The sequence below is a fragment of the Cupressus sempervirens genome, chromosome 10 (genome assembly GCF_028749045.1).
Source record: "Cupressus sempervirens isolate cs-2001-9-10 chromosome 10, ASM2874904v1, whole genome shotgun sequence".
Lineage (NCBI taxonomy): Eukaryota > Viridiplantae > Streptophyta > Pinopsida > Cupressales > Cupressaceae > Cupressus > Cupressus sempervirens.
This window is the reverse complement of record NC_143127.1, coordinates 40,105,224-40,120,209: the sequence shown is the minus strand read 5'-3', so window position 1 is coordinate 40,120,209 and position 14,986 is coordinate 40,105,224.

Sequence of the window (14,986 nt, the reverse complement as noted above, 5' to 3'; positions counted from 1 at the left end):
AAATTTATACAAAAAGAGCCAATCCCCATTTGTAATTACGAATTGATGGGCCACTATGCATGTAGGGAAAATTGAACCTAGTTGCCTTTTTGACAAAAACATTTCTTCAATTCCTCCTAGTTGCCACAAAACTTTTTCCATTCCTACCTTTAGTGGTACTTGGTAAGGCAAGACATGAGGACTCCCTTTAAAACCATAAATTCTAAAAATAATAGAAATAGGGTAAGGAATAACATCTCCCTAATCATGTGAGACTTTCAAATTATGGGGGCTATCCATAGGCCTGATGAGACTCATCAGTACCTTAGGGATTCTAGGATTGTCACTCAATATGAGACATCTCAATTTAGAAGCAAAATATCTATCAAATCTGACAAAACTGGCATTATTTGCATCCCAGGTCATATCTACACTCCATAATTGGACTGGCAGTGCTTCCCCATTTTCCTCTCTATTCAATTCCATCTCATTATTGAAAAATGTCGCCCCCTTAAACAAGAACATATGCATCAATAGAGAGTAGTGGCCAAAATTTTTCTCCACTTTTCCTCTTGCAAGTCCAATCAAACCAATGTGAATTTCTTCAGCTAAAAAGAAGGCAAAATCAAAGATAACATCTACACCGAAAGAAGTAATTTGAACCATCATATACATAAGGCCAATGGGCATGAAATCCTGCTCATCCTCACCAAAAATACGACACAGGGTCCTATATATTTCTACAACCTGGGAAGTGAAAATAATCTTCTTAAAAGGTTCTCTAGAGGCTGCAGTAATTACTGGCAGAGTTCCTATAGTACCAATGTGTGCCCTCAGTGCACCTCCCCTAATTACATCTCTCTTTGCTTTGTATTCTTTTTCTAATTCTAGCAAATTGATTGGCACATGGTAATCTGATAATTGTTCTAAGTGAAAAACTTCTCTAATTTCTTTAGGGCTAATTGAGACCAGAGGCACACCATCATTTCTTCTCACAAACCTAATGGCTTGATCATAATTTTTGGTAATGTCTTCTATCAAATCATAATCCATGAAAACACTTGAAATTACTAGCTTTCCCAAATCAAAATTCCAGATATTAGCATGGGGGCAAACAACTTCCTTTCTGAAAACCACTTCTTAAATAAAACAAGGCCAGTTTGAGTAGTAACTGCATCCCTAACCCAGTTCCCTTTGTCATATAAGCCATCAACAACTTTAAGCCTAGGGTTTAATGAAATTAACCTTTTAATTGTAGGCTCTGTAGTGGATCTTGGGAGTAATTCTAACAAATCATCGTGGACATTCCTGTCCATATAGTTAACTTGCCTAGAAAATGCTTTCTTAGGAGGCATCTTGATTTTAATAATGGAAACTGGAATGTCACAAAGGTTATGTGTGAGTACTTACTTGATTCACTAGAATTATCCTTCTTTGAACTTCTGTAGTTTCTCTCGAACAGATGTGGGATTGCTTCACGTCTTTACCAAGCTTAGCACAATGTGATTGACAGGTTCTTATGTTCAGAAAACATGAAATCTTTGTTGACATGGGACTAGAATGAATGAAAATTGTCTGTATTATACTATATTTTTTCACACGCGAAGCTTTCATTCATCATAAATGCGCATAATAGGAAAATAAAGTAGCATCACACTTCTTTTTTAAATTTGCATCGTTGATCCCTGAAAAATCCTACAATCTCGGAATGAAAACTAGGCTAACTCAATGTTCCTTTTAGCACGCTGGCAGTCAAACCAATAAACTGCCTTCATCTGTATCTTTCCTTCAAAGCTGGCTTTTCAAACTGGGCCCATGGATGACCAAGGACACATGTCATCGACTCATTAACTCGTTATACTTATCTTTTGAGCACCTTTCCATAGCGAGCTAACAATAACCATTGATCTTGCTTTGATCATATGACAAATATTTGAAACGATACTTAAGAACACAATGGTGGGTCCCTTGCTTGTTAACTCGCTATACTTAAATTTTGCACATCTCTTCATAGCAAGTTAACTATCACCGTCGATCCATACTTGATCTTGTGGATAGTAACTTACTGCAATAGTGGTGGACCATCATTCGCTAACTTGCTATGCCTAACTTTTGCACATGTCTTCATAGAAAATTAATAATGGCCTTTGATCCTGGTTTGATCTAATGATCAAAATTCTTTGCGTGCTCCGTACATGGGGAGTGGGTTCGTATACTTCTATCGCTGAGATGGCTGAATACACTGGCACACATGTGTACTCCTTTTTATCTGTTAATGACATCACATGTTCTGGACCTTGCCGCATTTTTGATTTTCAAGTGGGTTTCCACATCACTATCAGAAAAAACATTAAAAATTCGACTAGCAACCTCCCGATAGACAGACACTGAGACATAAAGCTCCACTTCCAAAAATAAAAGCAAATTCTGAACAAGATTTTCTTCGAGATCCTCAAAATCACTTCCTGTTATAAAAGAATGTTGTGTTTTCCAATGATGGGGTCCTCGCTAAGTTGCTATCGGGAAAGTGGTGTTTATTTTGGCTAGCGATTATAGCGACCTTTGATGGATTCTTATTTTCGGTGACAGAAAAAAAAACACACATTGACTGAAAATCCCATCAATAAATGCTGGTGTCAGAGAAGGTGGTTGTGCACATATATAATGCGGCATGGGAACTTCTGCGGTCATATCAATCTTTTGAGAGAACACTGCCCTTTTGCAAAATTTGGGCATTCACTACGTCGCCACTGGTAAGTTGCATGAATTTTTTCGATAGCGACTTAGCGAATGTCAAAAAAAATTGGATGCCGACACATAAAGCTCCACTATTTTCTTCACGTGCATTCATTCTCGAAACTGACAAGCCTGGGATACATCATGTGCCAAAATTTACCTCATGTTAACAAAATTGTTGGCACCTAATTCCTCTTTTCAGTACCAAGGACACATGTCATCAAGCTCGTTAACTCGCTATACATAATAATCGAGCATCTTTCCATAGCAAGTTAACAATTACCATAGATTCAATAGGATCTGATGGTGGGGTAAAACTCCTTTCACAAGGATTGAACAATGAACTCAACATGGGTGGGAAAAGAACATTCGCTTATCCTTGTATTTTTTAAATTTTCATGCCAGGGAAAAATTAAAAGGAATAGGATACAAGGGTTTAACAAAAATTTTCAGAGGCTAACAAAATGCGACTTAGCTAGAAATCCTATTCACCATTAATGGAGATAATTTGAATTTTCTATTTCGGACAATAGAAATTTACTATGCAAAAATTTAGACTAACATGATCTATACTTACAGGTTGCATTTATGGCTTGGATATGGGTTGTCTTTGCCTATTGATCTTTCATTATTGATGCATATTCAAATTGGTGGCTTGTATTTTGATGCAGGAGCATTTTGGGTTTCCTTGTAATCCTACACTTTTGGGTCTTTCTACCAGTGGCTGCCGAGTTCTTAGTGGATGCAAAGCATTCAGTTGATGCCGAGTCATTCCTTTGATTGCCGAGTTCCTGTGGTTTCCGAGTGAACTCTTTGGATGCTAAGTCATTCTTAGTTGCTACCAAGTTCCTTTGGTTACCGAGTGAATTCCTTTGGATGTCAAGTGAACCCTTTGGTTGCCAATTGCCTTTGGTTACTGAGTGATTTTCTTTGGTTGCTGAGCATAGGAGAATGCAGAGTTCATAGTTGCTGCCGAGTGATTTCTTTGGATGTTGAGCTCATGTGGGTGTTGAGTGCTAGTTTTCTGGAAGTCTTCATTTGCAAAGTTATCTATGTCTAGTTCTAGTTTGGGCCAACTTTGGTTGCATTTAATTTTGGTATAGGTAGTTAATATCTATTTTGAGCCAACTGGTGGCTTTTTATGTTCTAGAATAATCTATAAGCCATTTTGGCGAGTATATATAGAGTGTTTAGGCTTAGAGTTAGGCAAGTTTTTGGGGAGCAAATTGGAGAGTAGAACAGAAAGTTGAAATTGTAGTTGGATCTTGAATGTGAATGTATTTGTAATTGGCCATAACCTAGAAGGCCTTACAACTAGGCATGTATGAAGATATTTTGATAAAACAATAAAAGTACTTCACTCTTCTTCCTCCTTTGGTTGTTGTTCTTTGTGTTTGCTTATATTGTGTTTTCTCTTGCAGGGTGGTTTGGATAGCTGGGTGAGCCTTTGGCCCTAGTTAGTCACCCTTTGCTTGTGTTAATTGGTATCATAGCTTGAAGGTTCATCCCTGTGGAGATTGGATCGTGTAGAATCCTAATTTAGATTTGGTTGTAGGGTTACAGATCTATGGATTTGACCTATAACTTGCAGAGGGTTACGATCTTGTAGGAACCTAATTTGTAAAGATGGTTCATGGTAGAGGAAATAATGTTGATAATGCTATATTGGATCAATTGAGACAAATTACAGCTAGTTTAGATGTTGTGGAGATAGCCCAGAGCAGAGGAGTAGATCTTGATGATGTAAGTGATGATGAAGTAGCAACACCAAACCATAATCCAAAACCTAAAGAGGATCAAGATGGGGAAAGATTTCTGTGAGTGCTATTTAGGGAAAATTCAAAACTTGCTATAGAAGTTGTTCCTTATGATGGAAAATTGGATACCAATGATGTGCTAGATTGGATCTATGATATGGAGAAGTTCTTTGAGTATGAAAATACTCCTGATAATAGAAAGGTGAAGATTGTAGTCACTAGGTTGAAAGGTTATGCATCACTATGGTGGGAGCACTTGCAAAATGATAGGCAAAGGAGAGGAAAGGAGAAGATCAAAACTTGGCCAAAGATGGTGATCAAGGTAAAGAACAAATTCCTTCCTGGTGATTACCAAGTTAGCTTGTTGGGAAAGATGCAAAATTTGAAACAAAAGGACATGATTGTGAAAAAGTATGCTGAGGAATTCTATAGATTGGACATCAGATCTAGACATGTGGATGATGATGTTGAGAAAATTGCAAGATAGATTAATGGATTAAGATTTGGAATAAAAGATGAAATAAGTTTTGTGAAGTTGGAAAGTGTAGAAGAATCATATCAATATGCCTTGAAAGTTGAGGAGATCTTGACAAAGAAACATGAACAAAGACAAAGAGGTAGAGGTGGTAGATTCTAGAGAGGCAGAGGTAGATCTTATGGAGAAAGTGGCAAATCTGATAGTTCTATACAGGATAAAGGTGAATCTAAATGGAAGAATGATGAAAAAGGTAAGATTGAATGTAAAAGTGGTAATTCTTATTGAGGAGGCACTAATTCTTACCAAGGAAGAGGTAATTCCTATTCTAGAGGTGGATTTCATGGTAATTATTTCAAATGTAGTAAAGAGGGGCATAGATCTTTTGAATGTAGATCATCTGAAAGTAGGCAAGGTAACACAAATACTATGATTGAATGAGATCATAAGGGTTCACCAAGTGGACCTGAGGCTGGAGAAAATATGATGGTGAGAACCTTATGTAATAAGGGAAATGATGAGGAACCTATTTTAAGAAGAATTCTTTTCAAGACAAGATGTAAGATGGCTAGAAAAATGTTGCAAAGTGATCATTGATAGTGAAAGTTCTACAAATCTACCATCAAAAGAGTTGGTTACCAAGTTGCAGTTGCAAAGGTTGAAGCTTCCTAAACCCTATCATGTTTCATGGATCAAATATGAGCATAAGATATTGGTAAGTGAGCAATTCCTTGTGAAGTTCAAAATTGGACATTACTTTGATGAAGTTTTGTGTGATATTATGCCCATGGATTGTTGTCATATTTTGCTGGGTAGACCTTGGAAATATGATAGATATGTTGTGCATGATGGAAGATTGAATCAATATACCCTTTGGGTGAATGGGAAGAAGCAAATATTACTGCCTTTGATAGAAAGTCCAGATGAAGTGAATTGTACTACTATGAAAATTTGCACAGTTAACGGAAAACAATTTGAAAAGGAAATAAAAAACAATCAAGTCTATTTTACCATAATTTCTAGAGGATCGAGTTGTGTGCCAACAAACAGTGTTAGCTAAGTACCAATTAGTAATGACCAAGTGACAGCAAATAGTGATGGCTGAGTACCAATAGAAATTACAGAATTGCTGAATGATATAACGACATTATTGCTGATGATATTCCTGATGGTTTACCTCCAGTAAGAAGTATAAGTCATTGTATGGATCTAATTCTTGGAGCTAGTTTTCCAAGAAAAGCACCATATAGATTGGCACCTACAGAGAATAAAGAACTTAATAGACAAGTGCATGAGTTGTTGCATAAAGGTTTGATCAGAGAAAGCTTGAGTCCATGTGCTTAACGTGTTGTATTAGCACCTAAAAAGAATGGAGAATGGAGAAGTGTATTGATTCCAGAGCCATTAACAAGATACTAGTGAAATATAGGTTTCCTATGCCGAGGATGGATGACATAATGGATTGTTTGAGTGGAATAAAGTATTTTACCAAGATTGATTTGAAGAGTGGCTATCATCAAATTAGAATCAAAGAAGGTGATGAATGGAAGATTGTTTTCAAGACAAAAGATGGTTTGTATGAATTGTTGGTTATGCCTTTTGGTTTGACTAATGCACCTAGTACTTTCATGAGGTTGATGAATGAAGTTTTGAAAATATTTTTAGGTAAGTTTGTGATTGTTTATTTGGATGATATTCTAATATTTAGTAAGACTAAGTAAGAACATCTTGAGCATATTAGGCAAGTATTGCAGAGGTTGAAAGACGAAAATTTTTTGATTAATGTAAAAAAGTGTTCTTTTATGCAAGAGGAGATTGTGTATTTGGGATTTGTGATTTCAGCTAATGGATTGAAGATGGATCCTGAGGAGGTTAAAGAAATTTTGGAATGGCCTACACTTGAGAATGTGGGTGAGGTAAGACCATTTTATAGTTTGGCTAGTTTTTACAAAAAGTTTATAAAGAATTTCAATGCTTTTTGTAATGTTATGACTGAGACAATGAGAGGAGATAAAAATAAATTCAAGTGGACACATGGAGCTCATAAGAGTTTTGAGACTTTGAAACAAAAGGTTGTTGAATTACCTGTATTGGCTTTGCTTGATTTCAACAAAGTATTTCAAGTTGAATGTGATGCGAGTGGTAATGCAATAGGAGCTGTATTAAGTCAAGAAGGTAAACTTGTTGCTTTCTTTAGTAAGAAGTTGAATGATGCTAAAAGGAAGTATTCTATGTATCATCAAGAATTTTATGCAATTGTTCAAGCATTGAATAAATGGAGAGATTATTTGATTCCTAAAGAGTTTGTGTTTTATACTGATCATAAAGCTTTACAATACTTGGGAAGTCAACATAAATTAAATCAGAGACATATGAAATGGGTTGAGTATTTGTAGAGTTTCACATTTGTTATCAAGCATAAGAGTGGAGTTACTAATAGAGTTGTCGATGCATTAAGTAGAAGATGTTCTTTGTTGACTGAAATGAAGGTTGAAGTTCTTGATTTTGATGAAATGAAAGAGTTGTATGATGTTGATCCTAAATTTTCTTAGGCATGGAGAGAATGCAGAGCACCAAATCTAACAGATCACATAAGTAAGTATGATGAGTATTTCATTCAAGAAGGTATGTTGTTCAAAAGTATTCAATTGTGTATTCCTAGAAGTTCTATGAGGTTGAATCTAATTAAGGAAAAGCATAGTAGTGGATTGGCTGGACATTTTGGAATTGATAAGACATTGAGTTTGTTAAAAGAGAAGTATTATTGGCCACAAATGTATAAGGATTTTTAGAAATTTGTAAAGAGTTGTGGAGTTTTTCAAGTTGCAAAAGGAGTGAGTCAAAATACTAGTTTGTATACACTTGTTACTATTCCTGAGAAACCTTGGACTGATATCAGTATGGATTTTGTTCTTGGATAGCCTAAGACAGTGAAAGGGTATGATTCCATATTTTTTGTAGGGGACATATTTTCTAAGATGGCTCATTTCATACCATATAAGAAGACATTAGATGTTGAGCATGTTGCTAAACTTTTCTTTAAGGAGATTGTGAGATTGCATGGATTACCAAGAAGTATTATTGTTGATAGAGACAGTAAGTTTTTTGGCTACTTTGTGGAAGAAGATAGGTACATAGCTAAAGTTTAGTTCTACATTCCATCCATAGATGGACAAATAGAGGTTGTAAATAGAAGCTTGGGTAATTTGTTGAGATGTTTAGTTGGGAATAAGCTAAGTAATTGGGAGATGGTATTGGCACAAGTTGAATTTGCATATAATAATTCTATGAATAGGAGTATAGGGAAAATATCTTTTGAGATTGTTATTGGAATGCACCTTAGAGGTATATTAGATTTGAGAGATGTTGCTGGTGAAGAAAAGAGAAGTGTTGTAGGAGAAGAGTTTGCTGATTTTATGGAGTCTTTGCATAAGGAAGTGAAGTTAAGGTTGGAACAAAGTAATCAGAAGTATAAGGAGAATACTGATAAGTCTAGAATAGATCATGTTTTTGAAGTTGGTGATGAGGTGATGGTTCATTTGAAGAAAGGCAGATTTCCTATTGGTACATACAGTAAGCTAAAGATGAAGAAATTTGGACCTTGTAAAATCTTGAAGAAATTTGATAGTGGTAATGCATATGAAGTTGAGTTACCTGATGACATGTATATATCTCCTATATTCAATGTTGCTAATTTATACAAGTATCATGAGTCTAATGATGAAATGGTTGTACCTGATGATTATCCTGAGAAACAGATTAAAGAAGTTGAACAAATTTTGGATTAGAGAGTTGGTAAGAGTACAAGAGGAAAATATTACTATGAGTATTTAGTGAAGTGGAAGAATAAACCTATTGAAGATGTTACATGGATTTCTCAATCTAAGTTGGATTCATCTCGGGTTGTGACACTTGAATGATTCAAGAGAATCATTTTGTCTAACCCTGGTTGACTGATGTAGGAGCATCCTAGGTTTCTTTGTAATCCTACACATTTGGGTCTTTCTGCTAGTGGCTACCAAGTTCTTAGTGGATGTTGAGCATTTAGTTGATTCTGAGTCATTCCTTTGATTTTCAAGTTCATGTGGTTGCCAAGTGAACTCTTTGGATGCCGAGTCATTCTTAGTTGTTGTCGAGTTCCTTTGGTTACTGAGTGAATTCCTTTGGATGTCAAGTGAATCCTTTGGTTACCGAGTGATTTTCTTTGGTTGCTGAGCATAGGAGGATGCCAAGTTTGTAGTTATTTCTGAATGATTTCTTTGGATGCCAAACTCATGTGGGTGTCGAGTGCCAGTTTTCTAGGAGTATTCATTTGTTGAGTTATTTGTGTCTAGTTCCAGTTTGGGTTGACTTTGCTCACATTTAATTTTGGTATAGGTAGTTAATATCTATTTTGAGCTGACTTGTGACTTTTTATGTTCTAGAATAATTTGCAAGCCATTTTGGCAAGTATATATAGAGTGTTTAGGCTTGGAGTTAGACAAGTTTTTGGGGAGTAGATTGGAGATCAGAATGGAAAGTGCGAAATTGCAGTCAGATCTTGAATGTGAATGTATTTGTAATTGTCCATAACCCAAAAGGCCTTACAAATGGGCATGTATGAAGATATTTTGATGAATAAATAAAAGTGCTTCACTCTTCCTCCTCCTTTGGTTGCTATTCTTTGTGTTTGCTTCCATTGTGTTAACTCTTGCAGGGTGGTTTGGATAGCTAGGTGAGCCTTTGGCCCTAGTTATTCACCATTTTCATGTGTCATATTTGGGTTGTCTATGCCCTAAGTCATATGATTTTATAATTTTTCTTCATGTAGAAGGAATGAGATGTTGTTACTAGGTACAGTCATGGTGGAGGATTTTGGTTGACTATTTTATGCTGACAGGTCAGAAAATTTGAGAGTTAGATGCTCATTTCATGGATTTGATCATGGTGCCATGAATTTTGGAATGACATGATTGGATATATAGGTACATCCTTGATGTTCATTGATTTGGATTCCTAATTTGGTTATGGTGGTATATCTTTTTGGTCGAGGATCTTGGTTATTTGGTTTCTTTTGAGGAGCTCATGATGTGCACTTTGAGTTCTTTGGTGGTTTGATGCCTTGGTTGATTCTCATGGTTAGAGGATGGTTTTTCATCATGATTTCATGGATAACTTGGATACACATTTTAATGGGAGCCTGTGATAGTGATGAGGTGACAATGCAGGGTTAGTTTCTAGTTTGGTTTGTATCTTCTTGGTTTGGAGATCTTGGTTTCACTTGGTGCTGACACTTTGGTTGTCTAGGTATAGACCTAGAGGATCTTCAAGTAGGAGATGGATATTATGATGCCATAGGTTACTTGGTATCATGTTTGAGTGGGATTTTTTGGCATTGATATATATTTATTGAGTGTTTGTAGATGTTGGGGGTTTGTCTTAGATCTTATTGCTGTAGGAGCATCTTTGACATTTGCATGGTGCAATTATTATCTTCATGGTGTGTGAAGATGGTTAGATCTTGAGGATTCATGGGGGTTATCTCATGGTATGTGGAGATGGTTCTTCATGGTATGTACAGATGGCTTTCCTCATGGTGTATGGAGAAGGTTGCATCTTGAGGATTAATGAGGTTCTTGGTAAATGTGTGATTTATGCTTTCATTTGGAATGTTATCCTTAGTGTGAGGATGGTTTCATTTTTATGTCATGGTATACTCTTGATACATGTTTAGAGTTTTGACATGTTATAGTACGTTTGTATGTAGCATTTTATCTCTTTGGTTGAGATGGTTTAGATCATGTTGTCATGCTTATGTTTCTTAGGCCATGGTTGGAACTTTGACATTGATCTTCGTTCTATTTCTTGGTATTGAGTACATTGATCATAAGTTGGATACTTCATGATAGTGCTATGTTGCATTTGAAGTTGGCATGGACTAATTGGTTATAGGTGGTCATGGATTCTTAGAGACAATGGTGATGCTGATTACTCTTGGATTAGAGATGTGTTTGCTAGGACAGTTGATAGTTTTAGTAGGAATTCCAAGGGGCATTCACCTAATATGGACTTTAGAGGGGATTTTTCTTAGATGAGTCTTGGTTGGAGACTTGGATATCTTGATGAGCATTCTCATTCCCCACTCTTGGTCGACTCAGTAGTTTGCCACTTGAGAGGTATAGCCCATTGTTTCTCTTAGGTACATTACATTTATGCTTATCTTTTATGGATATGGATCTTGAGCTATGGTACATGAGTTAGTTTTGGAGGGTTCATTTGAGAGATGGTTTAGCATTGGTTATCTCCATTTTCATAAGTTGTTATGCTGGTTGAGTTTGGGAGATGGTTTTATATTGGGCATATTCCTTGGATTAGGAATGGTTATTCCTTGATTTAGGAATGGTTTATGAGTTTGATCTTCCTGTGAGAAGATTTCATCCATGATTAGTTATATGGTACATTTTGGGTGTTATTGTGGCTTCTTGTTGGGGTTTTATGGAGGAGATCATACTTGCACAGTTTACATCTAGAGGTGTAGGTAGGACATGATATGAGTTATGATTTGCATGGTTTCTCTCTAGTCTTGGTTATCTTCCTGGATGTTTGATTTTTCACTTACATTGGATTTGAGATTGGTTAGAGATTGTGATCATTGGTTTGTGCTCATGTATTTCATGTGAGAGATGGCATGGTTATTCCTTTATCTCTTTCCTTTGTTGGTTGTGGAGATCTTGGGATAATGTTGGAGATTTTTTATGGGAGTTGTTCTTGTGGGTTATTGGTTTATGTATTGTGGATGTCTTTGAGACTACATGGATTGACTTATTTGAGATGTTGTGAGTGGATTGGTTATAGATTTAACATTATCTTTTGTAGTGGGAGATTCTTGGTATATATGTGGTAGGTATTTCTCTTGAGACTTGTAATTGCAGGTTAAAGATTGGATATGTTGATGATGTGAGATTCACTTGGTATACCTTTGGAGGTATGGATAGTTGGATGGGTTTGGCACTTGCTATGGGTATTATTTCAACTATGGATATTTTGAAAACTATGGATGCATGTGATTGCCTTTGGATTAGGTTTTTTTGTGAATGGCATTTTAGTTGGTACATTTTATGATCTTCTAGTGCGACAGGATGGATGGCTTCTATGTATGCTCAGTAGTAGTGGCATAATAGAAGGTGGATTATTCATGTTTGAGATGTTGGATACTTTGATTTTTTTGTGGGTACCAATATGGAGCACTTTGTGTACTTTGATCCAAGATGATGGATGTTCTGGGAAGAATTTTTCCCTTATTCATTTATGTGGCTACATATTGACCCTATGCAATATATACAAGTGGGAGATATTCCACATAGCCCATAATGGATCTAAAAATGAATACAAAATTAAAATCCACATGCAAGAGAATAGACAACATACTCACAAAAATTTTGACACAAGATATACCCTAGGAAACCCTCATTGAGGGAAAAACCCAGCCTCCAAAACCATCTATCACCATGTATTATTAAGCAAAAAGACCATTGCAATACAAACATGGAAGCCTTCAAAGCCATAGCCACTACCAAGAATTCCATGTGAACAAGTATAAATCCACACATTCCATGCCATGCTCCCAACCTTCACAAAAATGCTCCCTTGGCTAACCTATCAAGCCTTGTCCCACTCAAGTCTTGCCTTTTTCTTCTTCTATCTTCATTGTCTCTACAACCACCTTTGTGGCCACTTATATAGTAGCAAGTCCCATAAAACCACCAAGTGGTATTACATAAACCATGTGCTACCTAACCCATTAAACCCACATTTAATATTGGAAATTGAATTATTTTCCCCAATATTAAATAATTACATGAAATATTATCACAATGTTACAATACAACTCATCAAGTATATCTCACGGGAATATTTATATGTTGCACATCCATCTAGGTGCAACATTAGATAATAAAATAATATAATATAACAATATTATGCAATGTGTGCAACACCCATTATCTCAATGCCACTAGCAATGATCACTTTACAATATTTTCCTACCATCTTACATCTGGTCTTGAAAAGACTTCTCCTTAGGACAAGCTCCTCATCAACTGTCTTATTACAACAAGTTCTCCTTACCATTAGGTTTTCTCCAACCTTAGGTCCACAAGGTGAACCCTCAAGATCTCCTTGAATCACATTATTTCTATTACCTTATTAATTTTCACTAGAGTACCTACACTCAAGGGATCTATACCCTTTTTTGCTACATCTAAAACAATTACTATGAAAACCACCTATAGAATAAGAATTACCTCTTCCTCAGTATGAATTAGTACCTCCTTAATAAGAATTATCACCTTTCTACTTGGTCTTTATTTTGTCATCACTTTTCCATTCAGATTTACCCTTATCTTGCACAGAATTGTTAGATATACCACCTTCTCCATAAGGTCTACCTCTACCTCTCTGTCTTTGTTCATGCTTCTTTATTAATATCTCCTCATCTTTCAAGGCATATTGATATGCTTCCTCTAGACTTTCCAATTTCATTAAACTTATCTCATCTTGAATTCCAAATCTCAATCCATTCATGTAGCTTGCAACTTCTCAACCTCAATATCTACATGAAGATATGATGTCCAATCTATAAAATTCCTCAGTGTACTCTTTTACAATCATGTCCTTTTGTCTCATATTTTGCATCTTTCTTAACAAGCTAACTTGGTAATCAGTAGGAAGGAACTTCTTCTTCACTTTGCTAACCATTTTCAACTAGATCTTGATCTTCTCTTTTCCTCTTCTTTGTATCAGTTTACAAATGTTCTCACCACAATGAGGCATGACCTTTCAATCTAGTGACTACAATATTCATCTTTCTATCATCAAGAGTGCCTTCAAACTCAAAGAGCTTTTCCATATTAGAGATCCAATCTAACACAACATTGGTGTCCAATTTTTCATGATAAGGAGAAACTTCCACAATAAGGTTTGAATGTTCCCTAAACAAAACTCTTGATAATCTTTCCTCATCTTGATCTTCTTTAGGCTTTGGATTAGGGTTTGGTGCAATTTCTTCATCAAAACTCACATCATCCATCTGCACTCCTCTCTTCTAAATTTTCTCCACAATGCCCAATCTAGCTACAATTTTTCTCAACATGTTCATAATAACAGTGTCATCATTTCCTTTACCTTGAACCATTTTGACAAACTAGTTCCTGCAAGATCGCAACCCTTTGCAAGTTATAGGTCAAATCTGAAGATCTGTCACCCTAAAACCAAATCCAACTTAGGTTCTACATGATCCAATCTTCTCAAGGATAAACCTCAAGATCTAATACCACCTAACTTAGAGAGGGATTGAATAGCTAGTGCTAGAAGCACACCTAACTATCCAATCACCTTGCTAAGAAACTACAATAGAAGAAAACAACATAAAGAATAACACCAAGGAGAGAAGAAAGAACAACTTGATTGATTCATCAAGTTATCAAAATACATGCCCAATTGTAAGGCCTTCTAGGTTATGGCCAATAAAAATATACAACTTTAAGATCCATAATCTAACTCTAAATTCAATCTTCCCAAAACATCTACTCTGAACTCTCTAAGTCCTCTATAACCTAAGCCTAACATCCCTATTTATGCTTGTCAAAATGTCTTATAGAAGATTCTAGATCATTACATAATAGAAGGGTCAACCTTAAAATGGTCAACACGCATCCCAAGATAAGATCTTAACATTAAATTCATGATCCAAATTAAATACATAAGCTGGCTTACAAAAGGAACTAATCTCAAGAAAACTTGGACAAAGAAGGAACCAAGCATCAGTAAACATCAAGTCCACAAGACACATGAAAGAATGATCGGCTACCAAAGTACTTGATCAACATTGAACAACTCGACCAACACTAAACAACTTGTCCAACACTGAACAACTTGGCCAACATTGAGCAACTACAGCTTGACAACCACTGGAACTTGTCACTAACAGGCAGAATGAACAAAGATAAGAAGGATAGCAAGGTGACCTAGGATGCTCTTGCATTAGGGAAGCCTATTAATA